The sequence below is a fragment of the Rattus norvegicus genome, chromosome 2 (assembly GCF_021556685.1).
Source record: "Rattus norvegicus strain SHRSP/BbbUtx chromosome 2, alternate assembly SHRSP_T2T, whole genome shotgun sequence".
Classification (NCBI taxonomy): domain Eukaryota; kingdom Metazoa; phylum Chordata; class Mammalia; order Rodentia; family Muridae; genus Rattus; species Rattus norvegicus.
Genome location: NC_141535.1, coordinates 107,420,786 through 107,438,631, shown reverse-complemented (window position 1 = coordinate 107,438,631; position 17,846 = coordinate 107,420,786).

Sequence of the window (17,846 nt, the reverse complement as noted above, 5' to 3'; positions counted from 1 at the left end):
TATACAAAGGACTTAATCAGATCCATAAGGCTCAGTTGATTGAGTGGTGGTGAGCCCTTATGAACCTTGATTAGTTCATTCTGTGGGTTTTATGATATCCTTAACTCCTCTAGATCTGACAGTCCTTCCTGTCCCTCTTCTGTAGTATGCCTAGAGTTCCACCTCATCTTTGGCTGTGAATCTTGGCAAGTGCTCCCATCAGTTGCTAGATGAAGCCTTTCTGATGAAAAAATATGCTAGGCTTCCATCTATGAACACAGAAGAATATTATTATGAATCATTTCAGTGAGATTTTTTCCTTTGTGTATACAAACAATAAATGGGTTAAAAAATCATGAAAACAACACTCTTCACAATAGCCATGAATATTATAAAATATCCTGGAATAAGTCCAATCAAACAAATGACAGACTGATATGACAATAATGTCATGCCTTTGAAGAAGATATCAGAAGATAGAAAGATCCCAGATATTCATGGATCGGTAGAATTAACATAGTGAAAATGGCCATCTTATCAAAAGCAATATATAGATTCAATACTATCTTAATCAAAATTCCAACACAATTCTTTACAGACATTGAAAGAATAGTACTTAACTTCATACATAAAAATGAAATACCCCAGGATAAGTAAAATAATCTTGTACAAAAGAGAACTTCTGTGATTATCACCTTTCCTGACTTTAAGCTGTATTGCAAAGGTATAGTAATAAAAACAACATGTTATGGCATAAAAACATGTTGATCAATGGAATCAAATCAAGGACCCATAATACATAAAACTACACACCTAGGAAGTCCTGATTTTTCAAAAGGAAACAAGAAATACTGGACAAAAGTAAGTACTGTCAACAAATGATGCTGATCTAACTGGATATCTGAATGAACAAGAATGCAAAGAGATCCATATCTATCACCCTACACAAAACTCAAGTTCAATTGAATAAAAACCTTAATATAAAACCACATACACTTCACCTGATGGAAGAGAAAGTAAGGAACAGCCTTGAACTCACTGGCACAGGTGACTAATTCCTGAACTAAACACCAATAGCTTAGACACTAAGATCAGCAACTAATAAACCTGACCTCATTAAAATGAAAAGATTCTATAAGGCCAAGGAGATGGTCAGTAGGACAAAAGAGTATCTTACAAAATGAGAAAAGATTTTTACATCTAACAGAGAGCTAATATCCAATATATAAAATCTCAAGAAGCTAGACATCAACAAACCAAGTAATCTGATTTAAAATATGGGGTATAGTTCTAAACTAAGAATTCTCAACACAGGAATCTCAAATGGCCTGGAAACAAAGAAATGTTTGACATCCTTAGCCATTGGGAAAATTCTATTCAAAATGATCTGGGCTTCCATATTATACCTGACAGAAAGGCTTAGAAAAACAAAACAAAACAAACAAGCAATCAAACAAAACCATGTGCTAGCTCAGCTCATGCTGGTATGGATATAGAGCAAGGGGAAAATTCCTCTGTTGCTGCATATTTGTTCCGAGACTTTAGAAATCAATGTGGTGGTTTCTCAGAACATTGGGAGTTGATATAACTCAAGACCCAGCTATACAACTCCTGAGCATATTCCCAAAAGATGCACTATTCTACCACTAGAACACTTGGTCAGTTATGTCCATAGCAGCTTTATTTCTGATAGTTAAAAACAGGAAACCTAGATGACTTTCACCCAGATAATGGATAAAGAAAATGTAATACATTTACACAATAGAGTATTACTCGGTTGTTAAAAAATAACATTATGAAAAAACACCCAGAGTGAGGTAACCCAAACTCACAAAGACAAGCATGATACATCCCTTCCCCCTGAGATGCCGGTCATAAGAGATATAGCATGGAATAGAGCTTATTTAGAGCATGAGTAGGGAAATTCATGAGTAGGGAGTAGAAACAGAGAAAGACAGACAGAGAGAGAGAGAGAGAGAGAGAGAGAGAGAGAGAGAGAGAGAGAGAGAGGAGGTCAGTCAGGAACATGTGGACAGAGAGGAGGGAGGGATGGGGAGAGAAGGGACAGAAAGGGTAAACGAGTAGTGTATGCCAAGCCCTGGCAGTGGGCAAAGCAATGAAGCAGTTTTTCTCAGGGGTTATCATACCACAATACTTGGTCCACAGCCCCCATCTACATACATGATAAGGAAGGATGCCACGTGAAGGTCCAGGCTAGGAGGGATGAGGATATCATAAAGATGCCAACTAACTTATTAGATAACACATAATTCCCTGACTGCTCATTTGAATGGACAACAGTATATTTTTCTTCATTATATTCCAAAGTCATATGATACTTCAATTCAACTTTTATTTATTTTATATATTTTTATTTGTTTGTTTGTTTATTTATTTATTTATTTATTTATTCACTTCACATCCTATAGAATCCCTGCTCCTCCTAGACCTACACTCTCTCCCAACCCACTTTTGCAATTCACCCTTCATCCTGAATACCAATGCAGTCAGGCATATCAAATCTCATGAGGACTGAGCACATCTTCTGCCACTGAGTCTAGACATGGGAACTATACCAGTGGAGTAGATCCAAAGGTGGGAAATAGAGTATAAGTCAGAGAGAACCCTCACTACAATTGTTTGGTGACCAACATGAAGACCAAGCTTCACATATGCTTCACCTAGGTCCAGTCCCATCTTTGGTTGGTGGTTCAGTCTCTATAAGCCCCCAGAGGTACAGGTAAATTGATTCTGTAGGTCTTCTTGTGTTGTCCTTGACCCTACTGTCTTGTTCAAGTTCATCCCCTACTCTTCCAAAAGACTTCCTGACTCCCCAAACTCCCCCTAATGTTTGGCTGTGGGTCTCTGCGTCTGTTTCCATCAGCTGTTGGATGAAGCCTCTCAGATGATAGTTGTGCTAGGCTCCTATCTATAAGCATAGAAGAGTGGTATTAATGATATCAGGGCTTGACTTTCTCGTATTGACTGGGTCTCAAGTTGAGCCAGCCATTGGTTGACCATTCTTTCAATTTCTGCTTCATGTTTATTCCTGCACATCTTTAGAGACTGAAATTATGGGAGTATAATTTTATGTTGGCTATTGGTTTGCTGTATACTGCCTTTACTGTGTTTAGGTATTGTCCTTGTATCCCTGATCTCTCCAAGACTTTTAACAAGAAGGAACCAAAGGCTTTTTCAGTATCTAATGAGATTATCACATCTGTTTTTTTTCTTTCAATTTGTTTGTATGGTAGATTACATTGATGAATTTTCACATACTAAGCCATCCCTGAATCCCTTGAATGAAGTATGCTTGATCATGGTAGATTATGTTTTTGAAGGGTTCTTGAATTCTGTTTGGGGCTATTTTATAGAGTATTTTTGCACCAATATTCATAAGCAAAATTGGCCTGAAAGTTTCTTTGTTGAATCATTGTATGGTTTAAGTATCAGGGTGATTGTGATCACAGAGTGAGTTTGGCAATGTTTCTTCTCTTTCTATTTTGTGGAATAATTAGAGAAGTTTTGGTATTAGCTCTTCTTTAAAAATCTGGTAGAATTCTGTCCTAAAATAATCTGATCTTGGGATGCTTCTGGTTGGGAGACATTTTGTGTCTATTTTCTTAGAACTTACAGGACTATTTAAATTATTTACCTCATCTTTATTTAACTTTGGTAAGTGAAGTTTACCAACAATATTGTCTATTTCATTTAGATTGTTTAATCTTGTAAAGTACAGTCTTCTAAAGTAAGATATGATTCTTTGGATCTCCTCAGTGTTGGTTGTTCTTGATGCCCTGCTAATTAACATCAAAGTCTACCATTATCTGAATAATTTTCAGCGTAAAATGGTGGACCCCCTTTGTCAGGACAGATTTCTCCATCTCTGACCTTGTCTAAGGAACTCAACCCCCTCCCAACCACATCTCTGCCTCTGGAGTGTCGCCTAGCCTTGGTTAGATATAAGGTTCAATTTCATTTCTCCTGATGAGAACCCTTTCAGCTTGCACTGAATTAATGAGATGCGTGTCCCTGTTGATGAATAATCACAGAATCTTAAACCTTCAGCCAATATCCTCTACCTATCCTGGATATTCCTACCCCTTGTTCCCAAAACTATACAATACTTGAATTACCACAACTAAGGTCTCCCTGCAGCTGGTGGATGTGTCACCCGCACACTCATTTCCCCTTATTGATCACAAGTGCCTGATGATGCCCTACGGCAAGGAGGGTCATAATTAGGCCCTCCTTTTTATGTCTGATTTTGTTAATTTCAATACTATCTTTCTGTCTTTTCATAAGTTTTGTTTAGCATTTGTCTGTCTTATTGATTTTCTCAAAGAACTGGTTTTGATGATTCTTTGTCTTTTTCTCTTTGTTTCTAATTGATTGATTTTAGCCTAGAGTTTGATAATTTCCTGCCATCTACTCCTCTTGGGTGTGTTTGCTTCTTTATTTTAGAACTTTTAGGTGTGCTTTTAAATTGCTAGTATGAGACTTCCCCAATTTCTATATGAAAGCAGTTAGTGCTATGACTTTCCCTTCTAGTATTGCTTTCATTGTGTCCCATAAGTTTTGTTATGTTGTGCCTTCATCTTTATTGGATTCTAGAAATTGTCCGGTTTTTTTCTTTATTTCTTCCATGAATATGCAGAGCCATGGGCCTGACAATGGATTTTAGGGAATAGAGTACAACTCACATCTTCTGGCTATGCCCCAGGTGGACCCAGAAGGCAGATCATTGAGGATTTGGCATTCAGACTAGGCTAGTTTGAATGATCCTGTGGCCAGGCAGTTCTCCTGGGAGAGAAAACAATGGAGCTGCAGTGGTGGTAGTGGTGGGGACAGCATGTAACTCAGCTCTGCTCTCTGTGACCCAGGTTCATCCATCAGGCATGCCATAGGTGGAATGAAGTATTTCTGGGGCTCTGCAGGCCTTGATGTTTCCGGGACCCATAAGGCCTTCCAGAGAGGGAGGTGATGGAGCTTAGGGGGACAACATGTAGTTTACTTCTCTCAATTGTACTTTCATCCAGATTTAATTAGTCATGCTCAATGGATACTTTTGAGTCACCTGTGGTCCTAAATAATAATTAATTATGAAAAAATTATTCAAAAGAGGAGTAAAGATCAATATTCTAAATAAATGAATGTTTGATTTAGGGTATTATACACAGGCTTTATTGAGATACAATTTAGAGTGGATACATATATTCTTAATATGTATACAAAAGAAAAATGATCCACATATCAAAACATCCAAAAAAGTAGTTTCCCAATGTGCAACCCTAGTGTGAGATTTCTTTTGTGCCTTCAAATATGAAGCAAATTCTGATGTTTTTCTGTCATTATGGAGAAATTTGCACCCACCTGAATTTTGTATGAGTTAAGCTGCGTAACATAGTGCACTGTTTAGATGTGCTACTTAATATTTACATCTACAAATTCAATTATGTGTTTGTATTTATCAAAAGTTAACTCTTATTTATTTGCTAAGTAGTGGTTTATGATGTGGGCAAGGCATAATTTATTCTCTCATTAAGTTTTTAAGAAATAGGATTATCTACAAGTTGAGGGAAAAACAAACCTTTGTCAGTTGTACCATATCCTTCCCATGTGTTCAGCTTCTCTGTAATGAGTGTGTAGAAGTGGATGCTACAGTTGGGAGCAGCACATGTAGCCTTTCCCTTTTCTTTCTTTTTCTCCAAAACAAACTAGAAAAACTCTGCCTAACCAGTTTTCGTAGCTACCCTATTTTCTAGCAGCATTTTAGAGTTCCTAATACTCCATGTTATGGCTGGTTCATATATGTCCTACCCATGTGTTCAAGGCTGAGACCCTCATTAGCATGTGAGAGGTGGTGGAAATTTAAAAGTTGGGGTAAAAGAGGAAATTTCCTGTTTATTTGAGGAGCTTATGAGATGCAGGCATTGCTTCTCTTTGCCTTCTGAGGAAGCCTAATCCACTTCATTTTTTCACTCATACCTGGAACAGTCAGCTGGAATTGGCCATGCTTGTAGCTGCACAATAGCAGTTCATTGTGCTTTCAATTTGCACCCTCACAAATTCTAGCATTATGGTTGTTTGAAATACCAACTTGCCATAAATTTGAACCACCTGATTAAAAGTCTCACCTAAAGAACTGTCCCGATTTGTTTTAATGATATTGAAGACCCATTGATACCTTTCTGGTAGCTGTCCAGCTAAAACAGATGTGGCAGAAGAAATATGACCTTGACTTTTAGTCACATGGCTTATTTCCCTGGCTGCTGAGTTAATTTGCCCTGTTGCTGAAGTTGATTCCTTCAATGATATCAGCACCATCATTTCCAAGCTTTCACTGTGGACTAGGAACTAGTTATTTTCCAGGAAACATTAAGGATTGCTACAATAGTTTGGGACTGCTGACATAGTCTTGGAGACTGAGTAACTAGTAGTTGTTTTCCTGTGTACCAACTACCACCAGTGAGAGATACCCATAGTGGCATTAGTTTAAGTACTGAGGCACCCAACCTCTAGCAATGAATAACCACCAGGGTCTCAGCTCTCAGATGTGATTCTGTCAAAGCTAACTAAATCTATTTATAGTTATACACACACACACACACACACACACATGATGTTAATATATGCATTAACATACATCAATAATACATAAATTATTATATATTATTATATGTCATTAATATATTACATTATATATGAGTAATTAGGTACATATATGTATACACACATATATACATTATGTATATATACATCATGAACACAAACAGATGTACATGCACAAAAACATATACACACATATGCATATATGTATACATGTGTGTGTTTGTGTGTATATGTTTATATGTATGTGTGTGTAGTATCCCATTGGTTCTCTTCCTTTAGAAAACCATGCCTGATACAACTGGCAATCCTTGAACTTGCAGGAATATTTTTGCTTTTGTAAGGAGAGAGCACATTCCAATATTTTCTCCAGTTTTACCATTGCTTAATTTCTATTGAGACTTACTGAGATTTAAAAGATCCATATTTATTTTGGAAAAATTAAATGAGGTTCTATTTTCACTAATAGTTAAGATCAAGACGTTATACATTGTTGGTGATTTCTTAAGAGCTAGTATGCACAGGATTTATTGACTTCGGTTGCCTGTGGACAGATAATACTGCCACTAAAAGGTAGTGGCCTGTCCAGTATATGAAATCCTAAATAACTCTAGGTGAAATATTTAAATCTGCTTGCCACTCAATTCACTAGCATGAAGCTAAGAGATAGGTAAGAATTTTTGGATGCGGATGAAATCAGATGTCAGTGATATAGAGAAATTGCTAGTCTAGTTTTAACAAAGAAAGAAATGTGAATTTGAGGGGAAAGATATGCTGTTGAAAATATATTTTATGTATGTTATGGAGTAATGAAGGTCAAAAATTTGAATCTAGCCGTGGCTATAAGGTAAGTTTTAGACAACACTGAACTACATGGAAAGAAAAGAACAAAGGGAATGAAACATGAATGCAAAAGAAATGAATAAGTCAAGGAAACTTTAAAATATCTCTAAGGACCGTGGGACTGATGGTTCTATCTGGTCATTATTATCTTTTTGGTCAGATAATATTAAACACATTAGAAAATACAGTATGTACAGTCAGAGTTTTGGCAAAAACTGAAGAATGCTACTCAGTGGTAAATCTCTCTAGGGTTTTAGTCTACAAACATGCCAGACACAGCTTTTCATCACAGGCTATGTAAAATAAAATGATTAGTTTATTATAGGGCATGGACTTGATGTATCCTTGGTATGAAAGGGCATAGGGCTACTTTGAGGTCAGGATATTGGACACTCAGATAGCTGAGCAGGAGAAAAGGGAAAAGCCAGAGGAAGTTTGTCTGTAAAATGGAAGTTTTCTATTCAAAAAAATTCATAAGGCTAAGACGGCAGTATTAGGGGATTAAATACAGACATGAGCAGATTGTTTACGGATTACATGGTAAAAACAGCCTCTCAGAGCCATCAGTCTTCCCCAGTGTGGGATTCAATTCTTAAGACTTTTTCCTACCTGGGGTAATTTGCCTGAAGTGTGAAAACAAAAGGCCACAATCCTAGCAAAATACGCTTCAGTAATCAGTTAAATGCTAGCTTAACAATTAAGAAAATATCTGATATGACAGACCAAATACAAGTAAAGGCTCATAGATAAGAACCTCTGTACATATTATTAAAGGACAAACATTTTGAAAATAATCTTGAATTATTCAATGATTAAGAATTTTACCCTCAGGGGCATAATTTTGTGCTATAAGAATATTCATAATAGCTTTGTTGAAATATATATGATTTGAGAAATATTTAAGACAAATGTTATTTGTGTAAACACCTACAGCGTCTCAGATGCAGACCATGTTTTAGTGGTATAAATGGATTCCTCTTTTTTAATTGATATTGTGAGTACATTAATATTAGAGTGGCTGGGTAGATGGCTCTGGGATTAAGGCCACTTTGTGTGCGAGAACAAGGACTTTGTGTTCCGATCCAGCACCTAATTGCTGACTGTTGTCCAACACATTTCTGTAACTTCAGGAAGGAAAGAGGGAGACAGGAGGATGGCTGCGGCTGGCAGACTGCAAAGCTAGATGAAACCATGAGCACTGGGTTCATCCAGAGAACATGTCTCAAAGGAAGAAGGGGGAAACTGATAGAGAAGGGCACTAAGCTCTAGGTACTAAACAATAAACACCCTCTTCTGGCTTCTCCATGAACACACAAGCATGTGTACCATTCACATGTGTTAATAGATACCACAAACATTTTACACACATACACATACATACCTACACATGTGTGTGTGTGCATGTTAAACACACATGAGAAAATATACTTACAATAGTTTTGCTGGAGTTTCCAACCCCAATAAGCCATATAGAAAACACACAATCCAGTTATTATACTTATAATCTATATGCCTAGATTGGGCAGATCTACCACTATACTAACTTATTCCACAGCTATGAGAACCCTTGCTACTTGCAGTGAACATGTGGGTCTGGTCTATCACAGCTTGCTCTTCTTCCTTTATCCTCTCTCCTTTAGTCTCTCTCCTTTCATTCTTGTCCTCTTCTGCCTGTCTACCTGCTCCCACTCCCAAAATTCCAATGACACCTTTCCAACCTGCTCAGTCACAGGTTCTAGCCTTTATTGACCAGCTAAAATGGGGAAAGGGATGCAATGAGGTCACCTGAGTACATGATGGACTGCTTTTTGGGGAGTGGGTTTAAGGTGGTGGGCAACCCTTCTTGAAGTAGTAGAATTAACATCAGAATACAAACATCATCAGGCCAACCCACATCATATACCCAGTTTTGTCTAAATAAAAGGCTTTTTCTCTTATAGTAGCAAGCAATACATAGTAGGAACTATTTTAAAGCAATTATAAAAATTGTTACCTATGAATTAACTTATAACATCCAGTCCGTTATGCTTGACTATCAAGATACAGTCTTTTATCTCCTATCCTAAATAAAAGAGTTTATGATTCTATACCTCAATCATGTTTGATTTTAACTTGCAGTACCGAGTTTCAGATTTACCATCTGAAAACCATCTTTCAAATCAGGAACATCTACTTTAATGCTAACCAATTTAAGTTCAACTGTGAGATTTTAACTAGTCTTCAACCACATCTGAGTTTTGAGAGGGAATTAAAAATCACCTGAATATGTAGGAAGTGCAAAGACTCAGCTTCTCCACCTCATACAATTCACAGAGACAGCTGATTTTCTGGACAGTCCCCAACATTCCTTATGATGTTAGAGCATCTGTCTTCAGCCTTCTGGCCCAGAACCAACTGGAAGACCTTAAATGAAGTAGGAATTATGAAGCTTACTTTTGTTGTGGTAATGTCTTACCCCAATAAACAAGTATAAAAACAAACAACCAGTTATTATATTTTTAAGCTATATGCCTATATTGTGCAGATCTGTCAGTAGACTAATTCATTCCCGAGCTATGAGACACCTTGTTACTTGTGGCTTCTCCGAGCCACATCATTCTTCTCCATCTTCTTTCCTGATCCTCTTCCTCCATCTCTCTGTCTCTGTCTCTGTCTCTCTGTCTCTCTGTCTCTCTGTCTCTCTCTGTCTCTCTCTCTCTCTCTCTCTCTCTCTCAATTTCTCAATCTCTCTCTCTCTCTCTCTTTTCCAGTCACACCTTTCCTTTCCACTGACCAATCATTGGCTCTTGCCTGTATTTGACCTGTCAGAATAGGGAGAAGGTTCATGGAGATCACTTGAGTAAGTGATTTACTTCTCATCAAGGGCAGCCCCTCTTAAGGAAGCAGAATGAACATTAAAATACAAACAGCACCAGGGCAATCCACAATATTCCCCCCTTTTTGCCCAATTAAAAGGCAAATTTCTTTCAGAAATAAATTGAACACAATCCTCAAAATTATGTAAATGGCAAAAAATAACATATTGTCAATTTAGATAAAGGATGCTACCATCTATCCTAATTTAGAGTTTACATTTCTCCACCTGAATTATGTTCTGATTTTCATTCGCATTACCATCTGTGAGCCATACTTTCAAGAATCTATCTTATCTCTCAATCAAAACCAATATAAGTTTGCTTATGCTAATATAACTAGTCTCCAACCTCGTCAGAAGTCTGAGAACAAATTAAATATTAATTGAGTATATAAGAAGCACAAAACATGCACACACACATATTTACACATTAAATTAATAAATAAATATAAGTAAAATATTGGATGTTTTAAAATTTAGATGGTACAGGTAAAATCCAGGAGCCAGACACTCATTTTAGAGAAGTCTCATTATTATGAAATTACAGTGGAATTGAGAGCACTCTCTTAGGTAGCTGTCCTCAAATATTGAGATGAATCATTTCATGAAGTGTTTATCTCAATACAAGAAGCCAATACAAAATACGGCCTAATTATCAAAAACTCCAAGAGAATAGAATAAGTCATTCATGATTCTAGCTGCCAATAGTTTGCCAGATTAACAGTAATTCATGTTAGTAATCACAAAAATCTAGGATTTTTTTAAGCACAATAAATTGCTATTTTTGAAAGGAAGAAAAAGTCAGCAAAACTTTCCCAATTTCTTATTTCTCTTACTAAACAGAACATTGTACCAAATGGGAATTGGAGTTTGGTTTTCCGTCTTAGAATATAGCATTATCAAAGCAGTGGTTCTGTAATTTTTGAGGCAAGAATCATAGCAATGAAATTAATAAACAAGAGGACACCAAACGGTTCTCCTCTGTCTTTTGCTAAAAAAACAGGAGCATTACTGATTTAGAAATCCTTCTACCTCTTCATTAAAAATAGATGGAATAAGCATTCTGTATACCAAAACAGTATAGCACTAATCATTCTTCAAGAGCAAGTACATGTTTACCCTTATGAGTTTGGATATATGAGGCTTAATTAAGCTATTTTAGCTTCTATCGTATTTTAGCAAATTGAGGAAAAAACAGAGACAGGTAGATTACTTATTTTTCTTAGCATGTGACAAACATCTGATTTAAAAAAAAACAATTTAAAGATGAAAAGGTTTTATTTGGTCCACAGTTCAAGGATGCATTTTTTAAGAGAGAGGAAGGCATGGTAGAGGAACATGACGAGAAATCCATGTCCCCATTATCACCATTAGCATGCCCAAAGTCCCTAAAGATTTCTACTAGCTTCTATCAACTAAAGGTCCCAATAGGTTCCAGCAGCACTGTGGACCATGCATGTAGCTCTATGCCTTTAACATTTAGGTCTCTCAATTATATTTTATATCAAACTATAGGACCATACAAAGAAGTTAAAAATAGAAAGCCTGGGAGAAGTTATATACATAAATTAAGGAGAAGCTAAAGAATAAACTGAAATGTATAAAATAGGTATTCAATATGTTAAAATATTGATTCCTTGATTAATAATAAAACACATATTTAAATTATTTTAAAGGAAAGGGTAGTATGAAGGTATGAAGAGCCTGTAAGAGCGATGCAACTGTGGGTTTTTACTAAGATCTCTGATCCACTCAAAGATAAATCTTGGTGCTGGAAGGGTGGTTCTGCAGCTAAAGCCACTTGCCACTCTTGCAGAGGACCCAGTTTTTATTCCCAGTTCTTCATGTTCAGTCTTGGTCTGCCTTGTGCTTACAAAATTTTGCACATGGCGTGCAACCACTGTGAGTTTATGACATTCTTTTCTTGCTCTGGTTTCTTCTCAGTCACCTGACTCTGACATTCTTTTTTATTTATTCCAAGACAATTTCTAAGCCTTGGAAAGAAAGTCTACAGTATACATGCTGCCTTTAGGACTAAGCAATTTTAGATCTCATGTTTCCTGTCACTTAGCAAGTGTGGTCTCTGTGTTGATAATCATGTACTATAAATGGAACCTTCTCTAATGAATGTTTAGAAGTGCATTAATCTACTGATATTATATTATATCCCCATCTACCCCCCATTACTGCCCTCCCCCCAACAATCCTGTTCACTGGAGAATCTTTAACAGTCTGTCTAATACTCTTTCCATTTATCAGGATAATGGTAGTAGTTTCTCCTCTCTAACCAGAGTTTCTTTCCTTGATAATGGTGCCAAGTGTGAGTTTCTTCTTTTAGAACAGGATGGATTCAAATAAAATATTAAAATGATGGCCCCGTGATGTTTGTGCTACTATTATATTAGTTGGCATGTCTTTCAAAGACAGTCATTTGTGCAATTCTCAGTGCTCCAGCTTGGTTACAGTGAGGCTTACTTTCATTTCTACTTAGTTTCCATATACCTTCCAGCACTTTGAAAGCTATGAATCACTAGGTCGGTACCAGCTAGGTTTCTCCATGTTCTGTTACTCAAGTATTTTCAGACTCAAGTGTTCTCTCTTTTATAATAAGTTTTAAACCTTAAGTTCTATAATGTAACTAAAAGAATTGCCCAAGCTAACTTTCAGAACAGAACACCAATAATACAGTCACTATTGATGCATATAATAATGCAAATCAACCTCCAGACTGATTTCCAGAATGGTTGTACAAGTCCGCAAGCCCACCGACAATGGGATCTCCACATCCTTGCCAGCATCTGTTGTTGCCTGAGTTTTTGATATTAGATGTCGGCCTAGAAACTCTTAAAGAAATGTGCAACATCTTCAGTCATCAGGGAAACTGCTTTGAGATTCTAACACCTGTCAAATGTCTAAGATCAAAAAAAGAAATGATAGATCATCTTGGCAAGGATATGGAGCAAGTGTAACATTCTTCCATTGCTGGTGAGGGTACAAATTTGAACAGTCAATTTGGAAATCAATATGGTGGGTTTTCAGGAAATTGGAAACTGGCCTACCTTAAGACCCAGCTCCACCACTCCTGGGCATATACCCAAAGGGTGGTCTATCCTAACATAAGAACAATTGCTCAACTATGTTTATAGTAGATTTTTTTCATAATAGCAAGAAACTGGAAACAAACTAGATGTCCCTCAACTGAAGAATTGATTGAAAAATTTTAAAAAGTAGAACATTTACATAATAGATATTACTCAGCAGTTACCTGGCATCATGAGATTTTCTTGCAAATGAATGTAACTAGAAAAAAAAATCATCCTGAGTGATATAACCCAGACCCACTAAAACAAACTTCAATATGTACTCACTTATAAGTGAGTAATAGCTGTCAATAGACAATAATGCTGCAATCCATAAATTTTGAGAGGATAAATAACAAAGAAGTCAATGGGCATGTTGGTGCTTGGATCTCCTTGAGAAAGGAAAATAAAATAAAATTTTCAGGCAGCTTGTGGGTGGGTGAAGATGGAAACGGGTGGGAAGGTGGAGGGAGAGAATATTGAAAGAAACAAGTGGAATTTGGGGTAGTATTGGGTATTAGGTAGGAACCTAGTGCAATGGAAAGGCTTTGGCAAGTAGGAGGATGACACAGCAAAGACTTCTAGTGATGGGGGACTAGGAGTTTTTAAGTTCCATCCTTTGTAACCAGGAAACACCTCAAGTAGAAGGATTAGGACACCAACCCAGCTATAATGCCTCTGATCTACAGTTTTTCACACCTGCAGGGTGTCCTAGGACTGAAGCCTAGCATACTTGTTGTCAGATTGACCAGAGACACTTCATAAAACAACTGATAGTGGCAGATACAGAGTCCAACAGCCAAATATTAGGTGCAACTAGGGAGTCCTGCAGAAAATCAAGAAGAAGGATTGATTGGAGAACTCAGAGGGGTCAAAGACTCCACAAGAATAGAACCCCACACAATCAACTGCCTGAGAGTCAACTGGGCTCACAGAGATTAGGGAATATAAACGAGCATGAGCTAGGTCTTCTGCATATATGGTTTTATTGTGTGTGCATGCCTGTGTGTGTGTGTGCTTGTGTGTGTGTGTGTGTGTGTGTGTGTGTGTGTGTATATATAACTTAATGGTCTTGGTCAGTGGTATGTCTAACACTTGGAGCAAGGACTGTTTCTTAGTCTTTTGGCTGTCTTTGGGACCCTTTTCCTTTTACTGGGTTGCTTTGTCCAGTCTTGATGTGAGAATATGGGACAGATTTTACTGCAGCTTCTTAGGCAATATTTATTTGAGCTAAATCCTTAAGATCCTTGAGATGTCTGCTCTTTTTGAGGGGACGTGAGGGGTTTGAATATGGGAACAAGGGAGGAGATTAAAAACTAAAAAGTTAAAAATTGTTAAAGCTTGTATGTTTGATGATTTATGGGATCATATGGGGAACATCTCCAAAAGTAGCCTGTTTTTTGGCACAAGAATTTTTCTTTATTGACCTCTCGTGTCTAGTAGAACCATAGTTGCTCTACTATAGAGTAACTCTTTTGAAAGAATAATAAATGTATAGATATATCTGAAGAAAATTCTAGAGTAGTAGGCTTCCACATAAGTTTTATAATCTTACCAGGAAGTGACAGAAAATTAACTTGATCATAAAAAATCAATTTACTAAATTGTGTTTCTCAAGCTCTAACATAATAATACACATGTACTACATAATATATTTGACTTATGTGCTTTAATGCCCTGGATTAATATTTTCTCATCTTTTATTATGAAGGAAAGAATATATTGATCTAGGTACTCAAAAAGAAAATGGAAATATTGGAGTATAAATATTCATTGAGATATTCTGAGTTGCAAACTCCTATTGGCTCTGTGTTTTCACTGACCTGTGCAACCTTGTCTCCTTTTAAGGAATGATTCCAGTAAACCTGCATAGACATTTTAGAATGATTTGTATCTAATGTAATGCAGGACAAATAATTCTTGCCTTGATATTTATGAAAAGAAAAACCTTAAATGACAATTATGTTGTGGATGACTTTTCATTGAGAAACAACTTTTAAGGATAAAATTAGCACAACAAATTAACCACTTAAATTGGATTCTATATGAGGACATAACCCATATATTTTAAAATTATTTTTGAAATTATAATGTAATTACTATTATATAAAAATATACAAAATTTCTATCTTCCCTTTCCTCATTCCAAACTCATGAACATACCTCTTCAATACAAAATAATATATGGACTAAAGAGATTATATTCAGATATATGTATACATATATATGTAATAACAATAACCCATCCTTTTAAAAATTCTAGTACCTCACTTGGAAATTCAAGATGATATGAGGAAGATAATGTTTTGATTGTAGTTAATTTTATCTAACCCGAAGGATGATGGGAGTTCACTATAGGTAGTATTTCTCAAACATGTACCTTCTTCAGGTCATCTGTTGCTACTCTAAACCTTTTATGAAAATTAAATATTTTAATAATCTTTCATTTTAACTCCCTTTGTTTCTTGGGGTTTGTTTCCTCTACTCACTTAAATTTTACTCAGATCCATTGTTTCAGGTTTCAGTTATGCCAATAAAATATATTTCTTCACTTAGCTTTTCATCCATAATAAATTATATACAGGCATGGTCAGAAGGTTACCCACTGAAATAGGTGCTAAAAATTCCTAGTTTAAATATTTCCCTTTTAGGTTCATTCAAGTAGTGACATTGAGGTTCACACATTAACTGCTGCAGCATAAATCTAAATTAAGTTCTGTTTGCTAATGAGGCTCATGCTTCCCTTTGCCCCTAAAGTGATCTGGCATCAATTATCCCAAAATTAACTCTGATTTATGTGTAAATTTACATTGTTGGATAACAACACCTTGTCTAGATAGAATAAGGTTATACTGGTGTGACTCTCAATATAGATATTATATTCTTATAAAGGCATCCTTAAATTGTCCCTAAGGTCTGAACATGTATATGCTATTATACTACATAGACTTAAAATTAATGACTTATGTTGTGCTCCTGGAAAGTGTGGCCTGTGAGGGAACAACATGTATATAAAATGGCACCAGAAAGATGCCTGGTTTCTCTTCATGGAAGACACCTTAAGCCATAAGGTGTTATCTATGAGTCAAATAGTGGGTGTTTAGCAGGAACCGAGTCTTCCAGAACCTGCAATTTGGACTTTCTAGCTTAATTATGCAAAAATTAGCATGTATTTAGGTTAACTTAGTGGCTAAACTGTGAATAAATTATCTCCATATTTTCTTTGAGTTTCACACATGCAGCATATTGAGAAACGATACTTTTAAATGTTCAGATATTTTACAGAAAACTCTGTTTCATATGGAAAAATTTATTTGAATCTAAATTTTCGCCATAGTATCTGTTCCTGCTTTAGTCTGTTTACTGTTTTTATATATAAAAATATGCAAGCAGAAGGTTCACATTAGATACATGGTCATAACTTTATAATGGCATCACTAAAAATAGTTTACAGATGAAACAATTGTTGGTAAGGATTACAAGTTTAAGATTACATAGTGATAGAAAGACTCCTCTGTTCACTTGCTTAAAGCCTCGCAGATATGCTCTGACAAAAACTTCTATTTCTCCTGGAAAAACATCATTTCATATATCAAACATGAGAGGCATAAAAATCTAACCAAAACAGCAAGGCCGGCCTATTTCAGTAGCCAGGAGTCAACAGAAATTAAATTAAACTATAGTTTAAAAAGTGTGTTGACAATTCTAGGGGCATGTTGAGAAGCAGAGACTTCTTGTCTCTGCAGTGTTTCCAAATAACATAGCAATGGTTGGAAATGCATGCACAGTGATCCCAAATAAGTGACAGATATTAGCAATGCTGTCGTGGAAAGTGGTGAGGCCACCAGTTTCTGTTTTAAGTTCTCTCTGTTGCTCTCTATATAAGCCATTTTATAATTAGTTCTCCAGTGAGAACTTAAATGTCACTTACAGGCAGTTCTGTCCCATAAAAATATCATCCTTGTGTCTTTTTATGTTTTTAGGCTGATAAGTTAAGATATTGCCTAATCTGCCTCATAGAAAGAAAAATACTGACAGCGATTTCTGCTTAATCAGGTCTCATATAATAAGTTAGTTGAAAGCAACAGCAAATGTCATAATCAAATATTCAAATATAAACTACTTTTCAAAGAGATCAAATTATTCCTGAGCTCATATAATTTAATATAATTTAAGGAACATACAAAATGAAACACAGACAACACTGAGCTTACAGGAGGCACAATCAAACCAAGAGATTAGGACAAGAGGGAGCTGTCACTTCTGCCATTATTGCACTGCAATGTCTTTCTTAAATCAGACTCCCTTTACATTCAGTTCAATCTCAATTTCCTAAATATTCCTTTTTATCTTGGTTCTCCAATAATGGTTTTTCTGCATTTCTAACAAGCTAATGTTGAGTGTTATGATTTAGCTTTAGACAGCTATTTTAAGATTTGCTACATTATTTTGAACACTTGAGTTTCCTCAACTGAAAACAA